At 45.9% G+C, this 20791-nt stretch overlaps 1 long non-coding RNA gene and 2 pseudogenes across 3 annotated transcripts in view; 2 read left to right on the forward strand and 1 right to left on the reverse strand.

Annotated features, from left to right (window-relative positions):
* LOC307181391 overlaps positions 1 to 20791 on the reverse strand; it is a 1281417-nt gene that overhangs the window by 1236186 nt on the left and 24440 nt on the right. The gene's annotated exons all lie outside the window — the stretch shown is intronic.
* Positions 12503 to 13872, forward strand: LOC307181389 (protein-L-isoaspartate O-methyltransferase domain-containing protein 2-like; annotated as a pseudogene). The gene has a single exon. The product of its transcript is annotated as a protein-L-isoaspartate O-methyltransferase domain-containing protein 2-like (transcript).
* Positions 12908 to 19382, forward strand: LOC307181390 (protein-L-isoaspartate O-methyltransferase domain-containing protein 2-like; annotated as a pseudogene). Its single transcript has 2 exons — positions 12908 to 13024; positions 18095 to 19382. The product of its transcript is annotated as a protein-L-isoaspartate O-methyltransferase domain-containing protein 2-like (transcript).

Raw genomic sequence — 20791 nt, forward strand, 5'->3', positions numbered from 1 at the left:
AGACGTGTTCAAATATGTCTCAGTTTTCCTCCCCTGGTACTCGGGTGCAACATTCCAGACGCTTTACTAACACTCTCCCCAGTTGGAGAGTCAGCGCCTTTAACCTCCTGTTTGGCCCAGTTTGCAATTTCTGCGGAAGATGAACAGGAATAGCGAGAACCAATGAGAGGCTAGCTGGAGGTGTCTGGACGGGCAAATTTAACTCTCATTTCCCACCAGGAGGAGGAAATAACCAAAGGCTCAGCGTGCCGTGCCAGAACCAGATTAGGGCCTGAAGCCATCCTGCGGTGTTGCGGCCAGGTCACAAGAAAGCGAGTTGAAGAAAGGAGCTCAGGGGCACTGTAATTCACAAACCTGCAGAGTTATAAATGACAGCTATCGTCCAAAAATAGACTGAAGTAAGGCTGCCAAGAGGACTTGAAAGCGGGGCAGAATTGCAGGAAACCGATTTCAGGAGGTAGACTGGAATTGCATTGAAAGCATAGGAAAAGAGGCAGAACGTCCACAATGATGCACTTGGCCAAAAAGGGCGTATGCGTTTTTTCCTGAATATATTCAGGAAAAAACGCATACGCCCTTTTTGGCCAACCAAGCAAGCTTGCAAAGGAAATCTGCACTACAATGAAGTTTCACTTCCCCCCCCCCCCCCGGTCAAAAGGGCCATCTGAAAAAAGTGTAAAATCCAGAAAGGCAGGACAGGCCATGGAGAACTGGGAGCCTTGTTATGGTGATGGGTGGGATGTAAATTGCCAACAGACACTCGGGAGAAGTGTATGGTGTTTCCTGAAACATCTAAAAAACAAAGCAACAGAGCCTAGGGCACTTCCACTTATGGTCCTATAGCTTAGGGAAATTAAAATCAAAAAGACACAGCCACCCCAAAGTTTGGGACGCCTCTGTTTACAGGAACCTCGTTTACAGTACAAGTTCAACATCACAGAAAGTGAAAAATGGATAAAGAAGTTCTGGTATTTACTTACAAAGCAATATCACTCAGCAATGAAATCTGTGTCATCAGGCCCTTAGCAGCACAATGAGTGGATTCAGGTATGATGATTCTAACTGAAATAAGTCACACAGAAATAGAAACATCATAAGATATCAGTAATACACGGAATGTAAACTTGGCTACACAGGAACTGAATTACAGAACAGAACAGGGTCTCAAATTTAGAAAACCAACTTATGCTTGTTTAAGGGGAAAGGTGAGTTGGGGTGCTGCATAAAACCAGAGATTGAAATGAGCACAGATAAAGTTCCTTAAGCCAAATATGGAATAGACAAGAGCTACTCCTTGCTCAACGAAATGGACTCAACACCGCATATTAAACGCCTAAGAATGTACCTGACTAGTAAGTATCTTAAAACCTATGGACTGCTATGTCTCCGAAAGAGAATCAAGCATGTGTACAGGGGCATAAACGCAGCAGTGATAGGATTGGAGAGGTTCGGTGAGCAAATGAAGACCCTTTGAAGTCATATTGCATGGTACCCATTCCACGGGTTTCAACTACCCAGGTTTTAGGTATTCTTCCTTCAGCTAAAACATGCATGTGGAACCCAGAGTATGATCAACCATGTGAACGGGAGACGTGTTCAAATATGTCTCAGTTTTCCTCCCCTGGTACTCGGGTGCAACATTCCAGACGCTTTACTAACACTCTCCCCACTTGGAGAGTCAGTCCCTTTAACCTCCTGTTTGGCCCAGTTTGCAATTTCTGCGGAAGATGAACAGGAATAGCGAGAACCAATGAGAGGCTAGCTGGAGGTGTCTGGACGGGCAAATTTAACTCTCATTTCCCACCAGGAAGAGGAAATAACCAAAGGCTCAGCGTGCCGTGCCGGAACCAGATTAGGGCCTGAAGCCATCCTGCGGTGTTGCGGCCAGGTCACAAGAAAGCGAGTTGAAGAAAGGAGCTCAGGGGCACTGTAATTCACAAACCTGCAGAGTTATAAATGACAGCTATCGTCCAAAAATAGACTGAAGTAAGGCTGCCAAGAGGACTTGAAAGCGGGGCAGAATTGCAGGAAACCGATTTCAGGAGGTAGACTGGAATTGCATTGAAAGCATAGGAAAAGAGGCAGAACGTCCACAATGATGCACTTGGCCAAAAAGGGCGTATGCGTTTTTTCCTGAATATATTCAGGAAAAAACGCATACGCCCTTTTTGGCCAACCAAGCAAGCTTGCAAAGGAAATCTGCACTACAATGAAGTCTCACTTCCCCCCGGTCAAAAGGGCCATCTGAAAAAAGTGTAAAATCCAGAAAGGCAGGACAGGCCATGGAGAACTGGGAGCCTTGTTATGCTGATGGGCGGGATGTAAATTGCCAACAGACACTTGGTAGAAGTGTATGGTGTTTCCTGAAACATCTAAAAAACAAAGCAACAGAGCCTAGGGCACTGCCACTTATGGTCCTATAGCTTAGGGAATTCAAAATCAAAAAGACACAGCCACCCCAAAGTTTGGGACGCCTCTCTTTACAAGAACCTCGTTTACAGTACAAGTTCAACATCGCAGAAAGTGAAAAATGGATAAAGAAGTTGTGGTATTTACTTACAAAGCAATATCACTCAGCAATGAAATCTGTGTCATCAGGCCCTTAGCAGCACAATGAGTGGATTCAGGTATGATGATTCTAACTGAAATAAGTCACACAGAAAAAGAAACATCATAAGATATCAGTAATACACGGAATGTAAACTTGGCTACACAGGAACTGAATTACAGAACAGAACAGGGTCTCAAATTTAGAAAACCAACTTATGCTTGCTTAAGGGGAAAGGTGAGTTGGGGTGCTGCATAAAACCAGAGATTGAAATGAGCACAGATAAAGTTCCTTAAGCCAAATATGGAATAGACAAGAGCTACTCCTTGCTCAACGAAATGGACTCAACACCGCATATTAAACGCCTAAGAATGTACCTGACTAGTAAGTATCTTAAAACCTATGGATTGCTATGTCTCCGAAAGAGAATCAAGCATGTGTACAGGGGCATAAACGCAGCAGTGATAGGATTGGAGAGGTTCGGTGAGCAAATGAAGACCCTTTGAAGTCATATTGCATGGTACCCATTCCACGGGTTTCAACTACCCAGGTTTTAGGTATTCTTCCTTCAGCTAAAACATGCATATGGAACCCAAGTATGATCAACCACGTGAACGGGAGACGTGTTCAAATATGTCTCAGTTTTCCTCCCCTGATACTCGGGTGCAACATTCCAGACGCTTTACTAACACTCTCCCCACTTGGAGAGTCAGTCCCTTTAACCTCCTGTTTGGCCCAGTTTGCAATTTCTGCGGAAGATGAACAGGAATAGCGAGAACCAATGAGAGGCTAGCTGGAGGTGTCTGGACGGGCAAATTTAACTCTCATTTCCCACCAGGAAGAGGAAATAACCAAAGGCTCAGTGTGCCGTGCCGGAACCAGATTAGGGCCTGAAGCCATCCTGCGGTGTTGCGGCCAGCTCACAAGAAAGCGAGTTGAAGAAAGGAGCTCAGGGGCACTGTAATTCACAAACCTGCAGAGTTATAAATGACAGCTATCGTCCAAAAATAGACTGAAGTAAGGCTGCCAAGAGGACTTGAAAGCGGGGCAGAATTGCAGGAAACCGATTTCAGGAGGTAGACTGGAATTGCATTGAAAGCATAGGAAAAGAGGCAGAACGTACACAATGATGCACTTGGCCAAAAAGGGCGTATGCGTTTTTTCCTGAATATATTCAGGAAAAAACGCATACGCCCTTTTTGGCCAACCAAGCAAGCTTGCAAAGGAAATCTGCACTACAATGAAGTCTCACTTCCCCCCGGTCAAAAGGGCCATCTGAAAAAAGTGTAAAATCCAGAAAGGCAGGACAGGCCATGGAGAACTGGGAGCCTTGTTATGCTGATGGGCGGGATGTAAATTGCCAACAACCACTCGGGAGAAGTGTATGGTGTTTCCTGAAACATCTAAAAAACAAAGCAACAGAACCTAGGGCACTTCCACTTATGGTCCTATAGCTTAGGGAAATTAAAATCAAAAAGACACAGCCACCCCAAAGTTTGGAACGGCTCTGTTTACAAGAACCTCGTTTACAGTACAAGTTCAACATCGCAGAAAGTGAAAAATGGATAAAGAAGTTGTGGTATTTACTTACAAAGCAATATCACTCAGCAATGAAATCTGTGTCATCAGGCCCTTAGCAGCACAATGAGTGGATTCAGGTATGATGATTCTAACTGAAATAAGTCACACAGAAAAAGAAACATCATAAGATATCAGTAATACACGGAATGTAAACTTGGCTACACAGGAACTGAATTACAGAACAGAACAGGGTCTCAAATTTAGAAAACCAACTTATTCTTGCTTAAGGGTAAAGGTGAGGTGGGGTGCTGCATAAAACCAGAGATTGAAATGAGCACAGATAAAGTTCCTTAAGCCAAATATGGAATAGACAAGAGCTACTCCTTGCTCAACGAAATGGACTCAACACCGCATATTAAACGCCTAAGAATGTACCTGACTAGTAAGTATCTTAAAACCTATGGATTGCTATGTCTCCGAAAGAGAATCAAGCATGTGTACAGGGGCATAAACGCAGCAGTGATAGGATTGGAGAGGTTCGGTGAGCAAATGAAGACCCTTTGAAGTCATATTGCATGGTACCCATTTCACGGGTCTCAACTCTCCAGGTTTAAGGTATTCTTCGTTCAGCTAAAACATGCATGTGGAACCCAAGTATGATCAACCATGTGAACGGGAGACGTGTTCAAATATGTCTCAGTTTTCCTCCCCTGGTACTCGGGTGCAACATTCCAGACGCTTTACTAACACTCTCCCCACTTGGAGAGTCAGCGCCTTTAACCTCCTGTTTGGCCCAGTTTGCAATTTCTGCGGAAGATGAACAGGAATAGCGAGAACCAATGAGAGGCTAGCTGGAGGTGTCTGGACGGGCAAATTTAACTCTCATTTCCCAACAGGAAGAGGAAATAACCAAAGGCTCAGCGTGCCGTACTGGAACCAGATTAGGGCCTGAAGTCATCCTGCGGTGTTGCGGCCAGCTCAAAAGAAACCGAGTTGAAGAAAGGAGCGCAGGGGCACTGTAATTCACAAACCTGCAGAGTTATAAATGACAGCTATCGTCCAAAAATAGACTGAAGTAAGGCTGCCAAGAGGACTTGAAAGCGGGGCAGAATTGCAGGAAACCGATTTCAGGAGGTAGACTGGAATTGCATTGAAAGCATAGGAAAAGAGGCAGAACGTCCACAATGATGCACTTGGCCAAAAAGGGCGTATGCGTTTTTTCCTGAATATATTCAGGAAAAAACGCATACGCCCTTTTTGGCCAACCAAGCAAGCTTGCAAAGGAAATCTGCACTACAATGAAGTCTCACTTCCCCCCGGTCAAAAGGGCCATCTGAAAAAAGTGTAAAATCCAGAAAGGCAGGACAGGCCATGGAGAACTGGGAGCCTTGTTATGCTGATGGGCGGGATGTAAATTGCCAACAACCACTCGGGAGAAGTGTATGGTGTTTCCTGAAACATCTAAAAAACAAAGCAACAGAACCTAGGGCACTTCCACTTATGGTCCTATAGCTTAGGGAAATTAAAATCAAAAAGACACAGCCACCCCAAAGTTTGGAACGGCTCTGTTTACAAGAACCTCGTTTACAGTACAAGTTCAACATCGCAGAAAGTGAAAAATGGATAAAGAAGTTGTGGTATTTACTTACAAAGCAATATCACTCAGCAATGAAATCTGTGTCATCAGGCCCTTAGCAGCACAATGAGTGGATTCAGGTATGATGATTCTAACTGAAATAAGTCACACAGAAAAAGAAACATCATAAGATATCAGTAATACACGGAATGTAAACTTGGCTACACAGGAACTGAATTACAGAACAGAACAGGGTCTCAAATTTCGAAAACCAACTTATGCTTGCTTAAGGGGAAAGGTGAGTTGGGGTGCTGCATAAAACCAGAGATTGAAATGAGCACAGATAAAGTTCCTTAAGCCAAATATGGAATAGACAAGAGCTACTCCTTGCTCAACGAAATGGACTCAACACCGCATATTAAATGCCTAAGAATGTACCTGACTAGTAAGTATCTTAAAACCTATGGATTGCTATGTCTCCAAAAGAGAATCAAGCATGTGTACAGGGGCATAAACGCAGCAGTGATAGGATTGGAGAGGTTCGGTGAGCAAATGAAGACCCTTTGAAGTCATATTGCATGGTACCCATTCCACGGGTTTCAACTACCCAGGTTTTAGGTATTCTTCCTTCAGCTAAAACATGCATGTGGAACCCAGAGTATGATCAACCACGTGAACGGGAGACGTGTTCAAATATGTCTCAGTTTTCGTACCCTGGTACTCGGGTGCAACATTCCAGACGCTTTACTAACACTCTCCCGACTTGGAGAGTCAATCCCTTTAACCTCCTGTTTGGCCCAGTTTGCAATTTCTGCGGAAGATGAACAGGAATAGCGAGAACCAATGAGAGACTAGCTGGAGGTGTCTGGACGGGCAAATTTAACTCTCATTTCCCACCAGGAAGAGGAATTAACCAAAGGCTCAGCGTGCCGTGCCGGAACCAGATTAGGGCCTGAAGCCATCCTGCGGTGTTGCGGCCAGCTCACAAGAAAGCGAGTTGAAGAAAGGAGCTCAGGGGCACTGTAATTCACAAACCTGCAGAGTTATAAATGACAGCTATCGTCCAAAAATAGACTGAAGTAAGGCTGCCAAGAGGACTTGAAAGCGGGGCAGAATTGCAGGAAACCGATTTCAGGAGGTAGACTGGAATTGCATTGAAAGCATAGGAAAAGAGGCAGAACGTCCACAATGATGCACTTGGCCAAAAAGGGCGTATGCGTTTTTTCCTGAATATATTCAGGAAAAAACGCATACGCCCTTTTTGGCCAACCAAGCAAGCTTGCAAAGGAAATCTGCACTACAATGAAGTCTCACTTCCCCCCCCCGGTCAAAAGGGCCATCTGAAAAAAGTGTAAAATCCAGAAAGGCAGGACAGGCCATGGAGAACTGGGAGCCTTGTTATGGTGATGGGTGGGATGTAAATTGCCAACAGACACTCGGGAGAAGTGGATGGTGTTTCCTGAAACATCTAAAAAACAAAGCAACAGAGCCTAGGGCACTTCCACTTATGGTCCTATAGCTTAGGGAAATTAAAATCAAAAAGACACAGCCACCCCAAAGTTTGGGACGCCTCTGTTTACAGGAACCTCATTTACAGTACAAGTTCAACATCGCAGAAAGTGAAAAATGGATAAAGAAGTTCTGGTATTTACTTACAAAGCAATATCACTCAGCAATGAAATCTGTGTCATCAGGCCCTTAGCAGCACAATGAGTGGATTCAGGTATGATGATTCTAACTGAAATAAGTCACACAGAAATAGAAACATCATAAGATATCAGTAATACACGGAATGTAAACTTGGCTACACAGGAACTGAATTACAGAACAGAACAGGGTCTCAAATTTAGAAAACCAACTTATGCTTGCTTAAGGGGAAAGGTGAGTTGGGGTGCTCCATAAAACCAGAGATTGAAATGAGCACAGATAAAGTTCCTTAAGCCAAATATGGAATAGACAAGAGCTACTCCTTGCTCAACGAAATGGACTCAAAACCGCATATTAAACGCCTAAGAATGTACCTGACTAGTAAGTATCTTAAAACCTATGGATTGCTATGTCTCCGAAAGAGAATCAAGCATGTGTACAGGGGCATAAACGCAGCAGTGATAGGATTGGAGAGGTTCGGTGAGCAAATGAAGACCCTTTGAAGTCATATTGCATGGTACCCATTCCACGGGTTTCAACTACCCAGGTTTTAGGTATTCTTCCTTCAGGTAAAACATGCATGTGGAACCCAGAGTATGATCAACCATGTGAACGGGAGACGTGTTCAAATATGTCTCAGTTTTCCTCCCCTGGTACTCGGGTGCAACATTCCAGACGCTTTACTAACACTCTCCCCACTTGGAGAGTCAGTCCCTTTAACCTCCTGTTTGGCCCAGTTTGCAATTTCTGCGGAAGATGAACAGGAATAGCGAGAACCAATGAGAGACTAGCTGGAGGTGTCTGGACGGGCAAATTTAACTCTCATTTCCCACCAGGAAGAGGAAATAACCAAAGGCTCAGCGCGCCGTGCCGGAACCAGATTAGGGCCTGAAGCCATCCTGCGGTGTTGCGGCCAGGTCACAAGAAAGCGAGTTGAAGAAAGGAGCTCAGGGGCACTGTAATTCACAAACCTGCAGAGTTATAAATGACAGCTATCGTCCAAAAATAGACTGAAGTAAGGCTGCCAAGAGGACTTGAAAGCGGGGCAGAATTGCAGGAAACCGATTTCAGGAGGTAGACTGGAATTGCATTGAATGCATAGGAAAAGAGGCAGAATGTCCACAATGATGCACTTGGCCAAAAAGGGCGTATGCGTTTTTTCCTGAATATATTCAGGAAAAAACGCATACGCCCTTTTTGGCCAACCAAGCAAGCTTGCAAAGGAAATCTGCACTACAATGAAGTCTCACTTCCCCCCGGTCAAAAGGGCCATCTGAAAAAAGTGTAAAATCCAGAAAGGCAGGACAGGCCATGGAGAACTGGGAGCCTTGTTATGCTGATGGTCGGGATGTAAATTGCCAACAACCACTCGGGAGAAGTGTATGGTGTTTCCTGAAACATCTAAAAAACAAAGCAACAGAGCCTAGGGCACTTCCACTTATGGTCCTATAGCTTAGGGAATTCAAAATCAAAAAGACACAGCCACCCCAAAGTTTGGAACGGCTCTGTTTACAAGAACCTCGTTTACAGTACAAGTTCAACATCGCAGAAAGTGAAAAATGGATAAAGAAGTTGTGGTATTTACTTACAAAGCAATATCACTCAGCAATGAAATCTGTGTCATCAGGCCCTTAGAGCACAATGAGTGGATTCAGGTATGATGATTCTAACTGAAATAAGTCACACAGAAAAAGAAACATCATAAGATATCAGTAATACACGGAATGTAAACTTGGCTACACAGGTACTGAATTACAGAAAAGAACAGGGTCTCAAATTTCGAAAACCAACTTATGCTTGCTTAAGGGGAAAGGTGAGTTGGGGTGCTGCATAAAACCAGAGATTGAAATGAGCACAGATAAAGTTCCTTAAGCCAAATATGGAATAGACAAGAGCTACTCCTTGCTCAACGAAATGGACTCAACACCGCATATTAAACGCCTAAGAATGTACCTGACTAGTAAGTATCTTAAAACCTAGGGATTGCTATGTCTCCGAAAGAGAATCAAGCATGTGTACAGGGGCATAAACGCAGCAGTGATAGGATTGGAGAGGTTCGGTGAGCAAATGAAGACCCTTTGAAGTCATATTGCATGGTACCCATTCCACGGGTTTCAACTACCCAGGTTTTAGGTATTCTTCCTTCAGCTAAAACATGCATACGGAACCCAAGTATGATCAACCACGTGAACGGGAGACGTGTTCAAATATGTCTCAGTTTTCCTCCCCTGGTACTCGGGTGCAACATTCCAGACGCTTTACTAACACTCTCCCCACTTGGAGAGTCAGTCCCTTTAACCTCCTGTTTGGCCCAGTTTGCAATTTCTGCGGAAGATGAACAGGAATAGCGAGAACCAATGAGAGGCTAGCTGGAGGTGTCTGGACGGGCAAATTTAACTCTCATTTCCCACCAGGAAGAGGAAATAACCAAAGGCTCAGTGTGCCGTGCCGGAACCAGATTAGGGCCTGAAGCCATCCTGCGGTGTTGCGGCCAGCTCACAAGAAAGCGAGTTGAAGAAAGGACCTCAGGGGCACTGTAATTCACAAACCTGCAGAGTTATAAATGACAGCTATCGTCCAAAAATAGACTGAAGTAAGGCTGCCAAGAGGACTTGAAAGCGGGGCAGAATTGCAAGAAACCGATTTTCGGAGGTAGTTTGGAATTGCATTGAATGCATAGGAAAAGAGGCAGAACGTACACAATGATGCACTTGGCCAAAAAGGGCGTATGCGTTTTTTCCTGAATATATTCAGGAAAAAACGCATACGCCCTTTTTGGCCAACCAAGCAAGCTTGCAAAGGAAATCTGCACTACAATGAAGTCTCACTTCCCCCCGGTCAAAAGGGCCATCTGAAAAAAGTGTAAAATCCAGAAAGGCAGGACAGGCCATGGAGAACTGGGAGCCTTGTTATGCTGATGGGCGGGATGTAAATTGCCAACAACCACTCGGGAGAAGTGTATGGTGTTTCCTGAAACATCTAAAAAACAAAGCAACAGAGCCTAGGGCACTTCCACTTATGGTCCTATAGCTTAGGGAATTTAAAATCAAAAAGACACAGCCACCCCAAAGTTTGGAACGGCTCTGTTTACAAGAACCTCGTTTACAGTACAAGTTCAACATCGCAGAAAGTGAAAAATGGATAAAGAACTTGTGGTACTTACGTACAATGCAGTATCACTCAGCAATGAAATCTATGTCATCAGGCCCGTAGCAGCATAATGAGTGGATTCAGGTACGATGATTCTAACTGAAATAAGTCACACAGAAAAAGAAACATCATAAGATATCACTAATACACAGAATGTAAACTTGGCTACACAGGAACTGAATTCCAAAACAGAACAGGGTCTCAAATTTAGAAAACCAACTTATGCTTGCTTAAGGGGAAAGGTGAGTTGTGGTGCTGCATAAAACCAGAGATTGAAATGAGCACAGATAAAGTTCCTTAAGCCAAATATGGAATAGACAAGAGCTACTCCTTGCTCAACGAAATGGACTCAACACCCCATATTAAACGCCTAAGAATGTACCTGACTAGTAAGTATCTTAAAACCTATGGATTGCTATGTCTCCAAAAGAGAATCAAGCGTGTGTACAGGGGCATAAACTCAGCAGTGATAGGATTGGAGAGGTTCGGTGAGCAAATGAAGACCCTTTGAAGACATATTGCATGGTACCCATTCCACGGGTCTCAACTCTCCAGGTTTAAGGTATTCTTCCTTCAGCTAAAACATGCATGTGGAACCCAGAGTATGATCAACCGTGTGAACGGGAGACGTGTTCAAATATGTCTCAGTTTTCCTCCCCTGGTACTCGGGTGCAACATTCCAGACGCTTTACTAACACTCTCCCCACTTGGAGAGTCAGCGCCTTTAACCTCCTGTTTGGCCCAGTTTGCAATTTCTGCGGAAGATGAACAGGAATAGCGAGAACCAATGAGAGACTAGCTGGAGGTGTCTGGACGGGCAAATTTAACTCTCATTTCACACCAGGAAGAGGAATTAACCAAAGGCTCAGCGTGCCATGCCGGAACCAGATTAGGGCCTGAAGCCATCCTGCGGTGTTGCGGCCAGCTCACAAGAAAGCGAGTTGAAGAAAGGAGTTCAGGGGCACTGTAATTCACAAGCCTGCAGAGTTATAAATGACAGCTATCGTCCAAAAATAGACTGAAGTAAGGCTGCCAAGAGGACTTGAAAGCGGGGCAGAATTGCAGGAAACCGATTTCAGGAGGTAGACTGGAATTGCATTGAAAGCATAGGAAAAGAGGCAGAACGTCCACAATGATGCACTTGGCCAAAAAGGGCGTATGCGTTTTTTCCTGAATATATTCAGGAAAAAACGCATACGCCCTTTTTGGCCAACCAAGCAAGCTTGCAAAGGAAATCTGCACTACAATGAAGTCTCACTTCCCCCCGGTCAAAAGGGCCATCTGAAAAAAGTGTAAAATCCAGAAAGGCAGGACAGGCCATGGAGAACTGGGAGCCTTGTTATGCTGATGGGCGGGATGTAAATTGCCAACAACCACTTGGGAGAAGTGTATGGTGTCTCCTGAAACATCTAAAAAACAAATCAACAGAGCCTAGGGCACTTCCACTTATGGTCCTATAGCTTAGGAAAATTAAAATAAAAAAGACACAGCCACCCCAAAGTTTGGAACGGCTCTGTTTAAAAGAACCTCGTTTACAGTACAAGTTCAACACCGCAGAAAGTGAAAAATGGATAAAGAAGTTGTGGTATTTACTTACAAAGCAATATCACTCAGCAATGAAATCTATGTCATCAGGCCCTTAGCAGCACAATGAGTGGATTCAGGTATGATGATTCTAACTGAAATAAGTCACACAGAAAAAGAAACATCATAAGATATCAGTAGGGCAGAGGTCGGGGCAGCGTAGTGGGAAGCGGACTGGTGAGGGGCGCCGGAAGAGCTGCAGGTGCGGCCCAGCGTCCGATTCCTCGGGCCCGCCGAGCCAGGAGGTACTGAGCCGCCGCCGCCGCCGCCGCCGCCCTCGGCCCGGCCTGCAGCGGGGTATGGGGGCGGTGCGGCCCCTCGGCCCCCTCCCCCTCTCTCCCTCCTCTCCACCCCTCCCCTTCCCGTGGTCCCGGGCTCCCGGACCCTCCCCCAGGGCCGCATTCTCCTCTCCCCGTCTTCCTGTCCTCTTCCGCTCTCCTCTCGTTCCCCACCCCCAAGCATAAACACCCCTCCGCGTCCCAGGCGTCTCCCGTCGCCCCTCCCCCCTCCCCGGGGGTCCGCCCTCCAGCGTTCCGGGGGTTCCCGAGGTCTCTCCAGCGGCAGCTTTCTGTAAGCGCGGTCCCGAAGATGGGAGGCGCGGTGAGTGCTGGTGAAGACAACGACGAGCTGATAGACCATCTGAAGACGGCGCAGTACATCCGCTCCGAGCTGGTGGAGCAGGCCTTCCGAGCTGTTGACCGCGCCGACTATTACCTCGAGGAGTTTAAGGAGAACGCGTACAAGGACCTGGCGTGGAAGCACGGGAACATCCACCTCTCTGCTCCGTGCATCTATTCGGAGGTGATGGAGGCCCTGGACCTGCAGCCTGGCCTTTCCTTCCTGAACCTGGGCAGCGGCACCGGCTACCTCAGCTCCATGGTGGGGCTCATCCTCGGTCCTTTTGGTGTGAACCACGGGGTGGAACTCCATTCAGATGTGACAGAGTATGCGAAGCAGAAGCTGGACTTTTTCATCAGGACGAGTGACAGCTTCGACAAGTTTGACTTCTGCGAGCCCTCCTTCGTCACCGGCAATTGCCTGGAGATCTCTCCAGGCTGCTCTCAGTATGACCGGGTGTACTGCGGGGCAGGCGTGCAGAAGCAGCACGAGGGGTACATGAAGAGCCTCCTCAAAGTCGGGGGCGTCCTGGTCATGCCGCTGGAAGAGAAGTTGACTAAGATAACTCGGACGGGTCCTTCCGCCTGGGAAACCAAAAAGATTCTGGCTGTGTCTTTTGCTCCACTCGTCCAGCCCTGCCAGTCGGAGTCAGGAGAATCACGACTTGTCCACACCCCTGGCGGTTCGCAGCCTCCAGGACCTGGCGCGCATTGCCATCCGGGGCACCATTAAGAAGGTCATCCACCAGGAAGCTGTGAACAAAAACGGGAACGGACTGAAGAACACTCCCAGGTTTAAACGGAGGAGAGTTCGCCGCCGCCGAATGGAAACGATTGTCTTTTTGGACAAAGAGGTGTTTGCCAGTCGGCTCTCCAACCCCTCTGATGACACCAGCTGCGGAGACCTGGAAGACGAGCGGCAAGAAGAAGAGGTGACAACCCCGCCGGACACCAAGCCCGAGCCCCCGGTGAACTTCCTGCGTGAGAAGGTCCTGAGCCTCCCTCTGCCAGATCCCCTGAAGTACTACCTGCTTTATTACAGAGAAAAGTAAGTCTGTGGTCCAGGGGAGGAGGCCAAGCCTTCCTGGAGGGCTGCCCGCAGCAGGTGCACTGGAGGAGGAAGGGGCTCCCGCTCTGCATCTCGTCTTCTCGTCTGTCCTTGACTGTCCTGTAGAGTTTTCATCCAGTCATCTGATTTCTGTAAACATAGTCTGACAAACATAAGGTGCAAGGGGGAATGTCTCAAAAGGGCGAGAGTCTCCTGGAGGAGGGGTTGACTTCACACTCTCAGGAAATGCTGAGGTCTACACGTGGAGGTGGCCTGGAGACCGTTTCTTACACAAGGTACACGTGTCTGCATCAGAAAGGAAAACTGAAGTTGAAATTAATCTGTGTTTCTTATAAAAGGTGAGACAAAAAGCACAAGTTGCTAAGTGTATGAAATCTTTTCTGAGTGGGACACGCCTATGTGCAAGTTTGAATTTTACGGAATCAACCTCTTAATTACTGGCACCGAGTAATTAAAGATTTATTAAAAGATTAATTTAAAAGATTTAACTAAATGTTTTAGTTATTTGGAACGTGGATACTTGATTGAAAAGCCCTCTCTTATTTTAAGTAAATTAATTACATCTTACGTGAGTTGTCAATTGTAATTTTAAAAAACAAAAATTGTGATGGGGAGAGGAATGAACGTATCAGATTGCCAGGTGTCTTTGTGGAATTGCAAAAGAATTCCAAGGCATTTTTTTCTGACACCTTTTGTTACCTTTAAAGTAACCAACATTGAGTAATCCCGTCAAAGAAAGTCCTGAAGAATGAAACAAGTGTTGTGTGTAAGTAATGAGCTGCATTACTTTTGCCCCAGAGACAGAGAGTACTGTTGACTCGACTTTAAATACAGTCAACGGTGTCTAAGGCTCAGTCCTCAGAGCAGGTGGGAAGTACTGGCTGCAGGAAATGGATTGGGGACGGTGTAGACGGCCTGTGGGTTGGTGTTTTGTTTTTTTTTTTCAGTTGGCTATTGTTCTGTAATCACATAACAGTACTGATTCATAGATTTTATCTTTTATAATTCTGGAGAAAAATATTTGTTAGTTTTGTAATTTTTCCTAAGAACAAACGCGTGTTTGGTACATTGCATTAGAACAGTTTCACTCAAGTTTGACTTGTGGAATCCATCTTCTCCAGCGCTGTGTGTTCAGAGCTTCCTGTCTTATTAAGTCGTGGGTCTAGAAGAAGAGGCCGTCCTTTTAGTTAGGTGGCAGGATGTTTACAAGTGACACTGCTTCTTCCAAAACATTGGTTCTTTTCAGACTTTTCAGTTTTAACCAAAGTTAAACCCCAAATCAGAGTCATCCAGATTTTATGATTCATTTGATCTCTCAGCCTCTCAGGAGTTGCTGGATTTCAGTGTCTTTGTGGTTTTACCAGCTTCGCGGAGTTCTGGTTATTTTGTTTTGCCATTTATGCTTTTTTAAAGTAACTGAGTCATTTTATCACAGAACACTGCGTGCACACATAGCTGGGAAAGCGGGTGTATTGCCCTAAATGGGTACCGTTAAGCTGTTGTAAAGAAGGGTTTCTTCATAGTCGTGTTTACCTGCCTTTAACTGAACGTCAAGCCTCATTGTCTCAGAGAGAAAAGCATGAGTCACGTTTACTTGCTAAGACTTCGGTTTGCAGATCTTGTTGATGTCATTCTAATTGATTTGTAGAGACCTCTGCAACACGTGGACGTTTTTGGACATGATATCTGAAATATTTTATATTAGGTGGCTTGACTAAATGTTTTTCTGTAATTGTATATGGATTTCCTTTTTTTTCAACCACATTTGCCTTTATGCTAGATTGTAGAAAGACTTTGCGAGGCATAAGACATGTTTTCCCCTATGTATGTTAAACCTTTCCTAACATTTTGTATTTACATGTTGGTTTGTGACTTTTAAACCAGAATTTGGTTACAAGATATATATATATAGATATTGAATATAATATATGTGAAATAATTTGGTATTGATCTATCTAATAAACATAAAGGAGAATCATCAGTGAGTTTCCCTGTGTGTCAGCACCTTTCTCCGGAGTCAGTATGAGACACTACTTTCTGTTTTCAGACAGATGACTTATATATATAGTCTGTGTTGTCTGCAAGCTCTGTATTGTAAACCACATTCTAGACAATGGCTGACTTTTGTGTTTCGATTAGTCTGTATTTTTATATGTGACTTTCGTCTTGCAAGTAGTGCAGCCATAGACATGTGCAAAACAAGCAACAAATGTATAATATTAAGCACATAAGACAGAAGCCAGCTGCGTATTTAAAAGTATTTTTGCCCATCTGGAACTTTCAGGGGATTAAGGCGAGAAATATGAAACAAAGGTTTTGATGAACTGATACACAAGCGATACCAATAAAGGTAGTTACGGCAAAAAAAAAAAAAAAGATATCAGTAATACACGGAATGTAAATTTGGCTACACAGGAACTGAATTACAGAACAGAACAGGGTCTCAAATTTAGAAAACCAACTTATGCTTGCTTAAGGGTAAAGGTGAGTTGGGGTGCTGCATAAAACCAGATTGAAATGAGCACAGATAAAGTTCCTTAAGCCAAATATGGAATAGACAAGAGCTACTCCTTGCTCAACGAAATGGACTCAACACCCCATATTAAACGCCTAAGAATGTACCTGACTAGTAAGTATCTTAAAACCTATGGATTGCTATGTCTCCGAAAGAGAATCAAGCATGTGTACAGGGGCATAAACGCAGCAGTGATAGGATTGGAGAGGTTCGGTGAGCAAATGAAGACCCTTTGAAGTCATATTGCATGGTACCCATTCCACGGGTTTCAACTACCCAGGTTTAAGGTATTCTTCCTTCAGCTAAAACATGCATGTGGAACCTAGAGTATGATCAACCATGTGATCGGGAGACGTGTTCAAATATGTCTCAGTTTTCGTACCCTGGTACTCGGGTGCAACATTCCAGACGCTTTACTAACACTCTCCCGACTTGGAGAGTCAGTCCCTTTAACCTCCTGTTTGGCCCAGTTTGCAATTTCTGCGGAAGATGAACAGGAATAGCGAGAACCAATGAGAGGCTAGCTGGAGGTGTCTGGACGGGCAAATTTAACTCTCATTTCCCACCAGGAAGAGGAATTAACCAAAGGCTCAGCATGCCGGGCCGGAACCAGATTAGGGCCTGAAGCCATCCTGCGGTGTTGCGGCCAGGTCACAAGAAAGCGAGTTGAAGAAAGGAGCTCAGGGGCACTGTAATTCACAAACCTGCAGAGTTATAAATGACAGCTATCGTCCAAAAATAGACTGAAGTAAGGCTGCCAAGAGGACTTGAAAGCGGGGCAGAATTGCAGGAAACCGATTTCAGGAGGTAGACTGGAATTGCATTGAAAGCATAGGAAAAGAGGCAGAACGTCCACAATGATGCACTTGGCCAAAAAGGGCGTATGCGTTTTTTCCTGAATATATTCAGGAAAAAACGCATACGCCCTTTTTGGCCAACCAAGCAAGCTTGCAAAGGAAATCTGCACTACAATGAAGTCTCACTTCCCCCCGGTCAAAAGGGCCATCTGAAAAAAGTGTAAAATCCAGAAAGGCAGGACAGGCCATGGAGAACTGGGAGCCTTGTTATGCTGAAGGGCGGGATGTAAATTGCCAACAACCACTAGGGAGAAGTGTATGGTGTTTCCTGAAACATCTAAAAAACAAAGCAACAGAGCCTAGGGCAGTTCCACTTATGGTCCTATAGCTTAGGGAAATTAAAATCAAAAAGACACAGCCACCCCAAAGTTTGGAACGGCTCTGTTTACAAGAACCTCGTTTACAGTACAAGTTCAACATCGCAGAAAGTGAAAAATGGATAAAGAAGTTGTGGTATTTACTTACAAAGCAATATCACTCAGCAATGAAATCTGTTTCATCAGGCCCTTAGCAGCACAATGAGTGGATTCAGGTATGATGATTCTAACTGAAATAAGTCACACAGAAAAAGAAACATCATAAGATATCAGTAGGGCAGAGGTCGGGGCTGCGTAGTGGGAAGCGGACTGGCGAGGGGCGCCGGAAGAGCTGCAGGTGCGGCCCAGCGTCCGATTCCTCGGGCCCGCCGAGCCAGGAGGTACTGAGCCGCCGCCGCCGCCGCCGCCGCCCTCGGCCCGGCCTGCAGCGGGGTATGGGGGCGGTGCGGCCCCTCGGCCCCCTCCCCCTCTCTCCCTCCTCTCCACCCCTCCCCTTCCCGTGGTCCCGGGCTCCCGGACCCTCCCCCAGGGCCGCATTCTCCTCTCCCCGTCTTCCTGTCCTCTTCCGCTCTCCTCTCGTTCCCCACCCCCAAGCATAAACACCCCTCCGCGTCCCAGGCGTCTCCCGTCGCCCCTCCCCCCTCCCCGGGGGTCCGCCCTCCAGCGTTCCGGGGGTTCCCGAGGTCTCTCCAGCGGCAGCTTTCTGTAAGCGCGGTCCCGAAGATGGGAGGCGCGGTGAGTGCTGGTGAAGACAACGACGAGCTGATAGACCATCTGAAGACGGCGCAGTACATCCGCTCCGAGCTGGTGGAGCAGGCCTTCCGAGCTGTTGACCGCGCCGACTATTACCTCGAGGAGTTTAAGGAGAACGCGTACAAGGACCTGGCGTGGAAGCACGGGAACATCCACCTCTCTGCTCCGTGCATCTATTCGGAGGTGATGGAGGCCCTGGACCTGCAGCCTGGCCTTTCCTTCCTGAACCTGGGCAGCGGCACCGGCTACCTCAGCTCCATGGTGGGGCTCATCCTCGGTCCTTTTGGTGTGAACCACGGGGTGGAACTCCATTCAGATGTGACAGAGTATGCGAAGCAGAAGCTGGACTTTTTCATCAGGACGAGTGACAGCTTCGACAAGTTTGACTTCTGCGAGCCCTCCTTCGTCACCGGCAATTGCCTGGAGATCTCTCCAGGCTGCTCTCAGTATGACCGGGTGTACTGCGGGGCAGGCGTGCAGAAGCAGCACGAGGGGTACATGAAGAGCCTCCTCAAAGTCGGGGGCGTCCTGGTCATGCCGCTGGAAGAGAAGTTGACTAAGATAACTCGGACGGGTCCTTCCGCCTGGGAAACCAAAAAGATTCTGGCTGTGTCTTTTGCTCCACTCGTCCAGCCCTGCCAGTCGGAGTCAGGAGAATCACGACTTGTCCACACCCCTGGCGGTTCGCAGCCTCCAGGACCTGGCGCGCATTGCCATCCGGGGCACCATTAAGAAGGTCATCCACCAGGAAGCTGTGAACAAAAACGGGAACGGACTGAAGAACACTCCCAGGTTTAAACGGAGGAGAGTTCGCCGCCGCCGAATGGAAACGATTGTCTTTTTGGACAAAGAGGTGTTTGCCAGTCGGCTCTCCAACCCCTCTGATGACACCAGCTGCGGAGACCTGGAAGACGAGCGGCAAGAAGAAGAGGTGACAACCCCGCCGGACACCAAGCCCGAGCCCCCGGTGAACTTCCTGCGTGAGAAGGTCCTGAGCCTCCCTCTGCCAGATCCCCTGAAGTACTACCTGCTTTATTACAGAGAAAAGTAAGTCTGTGGTCCAGGGGAGGAGGCCAAGCCTTCCTGGAGGGCTGCCCGCAGCAGGTGCACTGGAGGAGGAAGGGGCTCCCGCTCTGCATCTCGTCTTCTCGTCTGTCCTTGACTGTCCTGTAGAGTTTTCATCCAGTCATCTGATTTCTGTAAACATAGTCTGACAAACATAAGGTGCAAGGGGGAATGTCTCAAAAGGGCGAGAGTCTCCTGGAGGAGGGGTTGACTTCACACTCTCAGGAAATGCTGAGGTCTACACGTGGAGGTGGCCTGGAGACCGTTTCTTACACAAGGTACACGTGTCTGCATCAGAAAGGAAAACTGAAGTTGAAATTAATCTGTGTTTCTTATAAAAGGTGAGACAAAAAGCACAAGTTGCTAAGTGTATGAAATCTTTTCTGAGTGGGACACGCCTATGTGCAAGTTTGAATTTTACGGAATCAACCTCTTAATTACTGGCACCGAGTAATTAAAGATTTATTAAAAGATTAATTTAAAAGATTTAACTAAATGTTTTAGTTATTTGGAACGTGGATACTTGATTGAAAAGCCCTCTCTTATTTTAAGTAAATTAATTACATCTTACGTGAGTTGTCAATTGTAATTTTAAAAAACAAAAATTGTGATGGGGAGAGGAATGAACGTATCAGATTGCCAGGTGTCTTTGTGGAATTGCAAAAGAATTCCAAGGCATTTTTTTCTGACACCTTTTGTTACCTTTAAAGTAACCAACATTGAGTAATCCCGTCAAAGAAAGTCCTGAAGAATGAAACAAGTGTTGTGTGTAAGTAATGAGCTGCATTACTTTTGCCCCAGAGACAGAGAGTACTGTTGACTCGACTTTAAATACAGTCAACGGTGTCTAAGGCTCAGTCCTCAGAGCAGGTGGGAAGTACTGGCTGCAGGAAATGGATTGGGGACGGTGTAGACGGCCTGTGGGTTGGTGTTTTGTTTTTTTTTTTCAGTTGGCTATTGTTCTGTAATCACATAACAGTACTGATTCATAGATTTTATCTTTTATAATTCTGGAGAAAAATATTTGTTAGTTTTGTAATTTTTCCTAAGAACAAACGCGTGTTTGGTACATTGCATTAGAACAGTTTCACTCAAGTTTGACTTGTGGAATCCATCTTCTCCAGCGCTGTGTGTTCAGAGCTTCCTGTCTTATTAAGTCGTGGGTCTAGAAGAAGAGGCCGTCCTTTTAGTTAGGTGGCAGGATGTTTACAAGTGACACTGCTTCTTCCAAAACATTGGTTCTTTTCAGACTTTTCAGTTTTAACCAAAGTTAAACCCCAAATCAGAGTCATCCAGATTTTATGATTCATTTGATCTCTCAGCCTCTCAGGAGTTGCTGGATTTCAGTGTCTTTGTGGTTTTACCAGCTTCGCGGAGTTCTGGTTATTTTGTTTTGCCATTTATGCTTTTTTAAAGTAACTGAGTCATTTTATCACAGAACACTGCGTGCACACATAGCTGGGAAAGCGGGTGTATTGCCCTAAATGGGTACCGTTAAGCTGTTGTAAAGAAGGGTTTCTTCATAGTCGTGTTTACCTGCCTTTAACTGAACGTCAAGCCTCATTGTCTCAG

This window comes from Stenella coeruleoalba (genome assembly GCF_951394435.1).
Source record: "Stenella coeruleoalba genome assembly, contig: scaffold_63, whole genome shotgun sequence".
Classification (NCBI taxonomy): domain Eukaryota; kingdom Metazoa; phylum Chordata; class Mammalia; order Artiodactyla; family Delphinidae; genus Stenella; species Stenella coeruleoalba.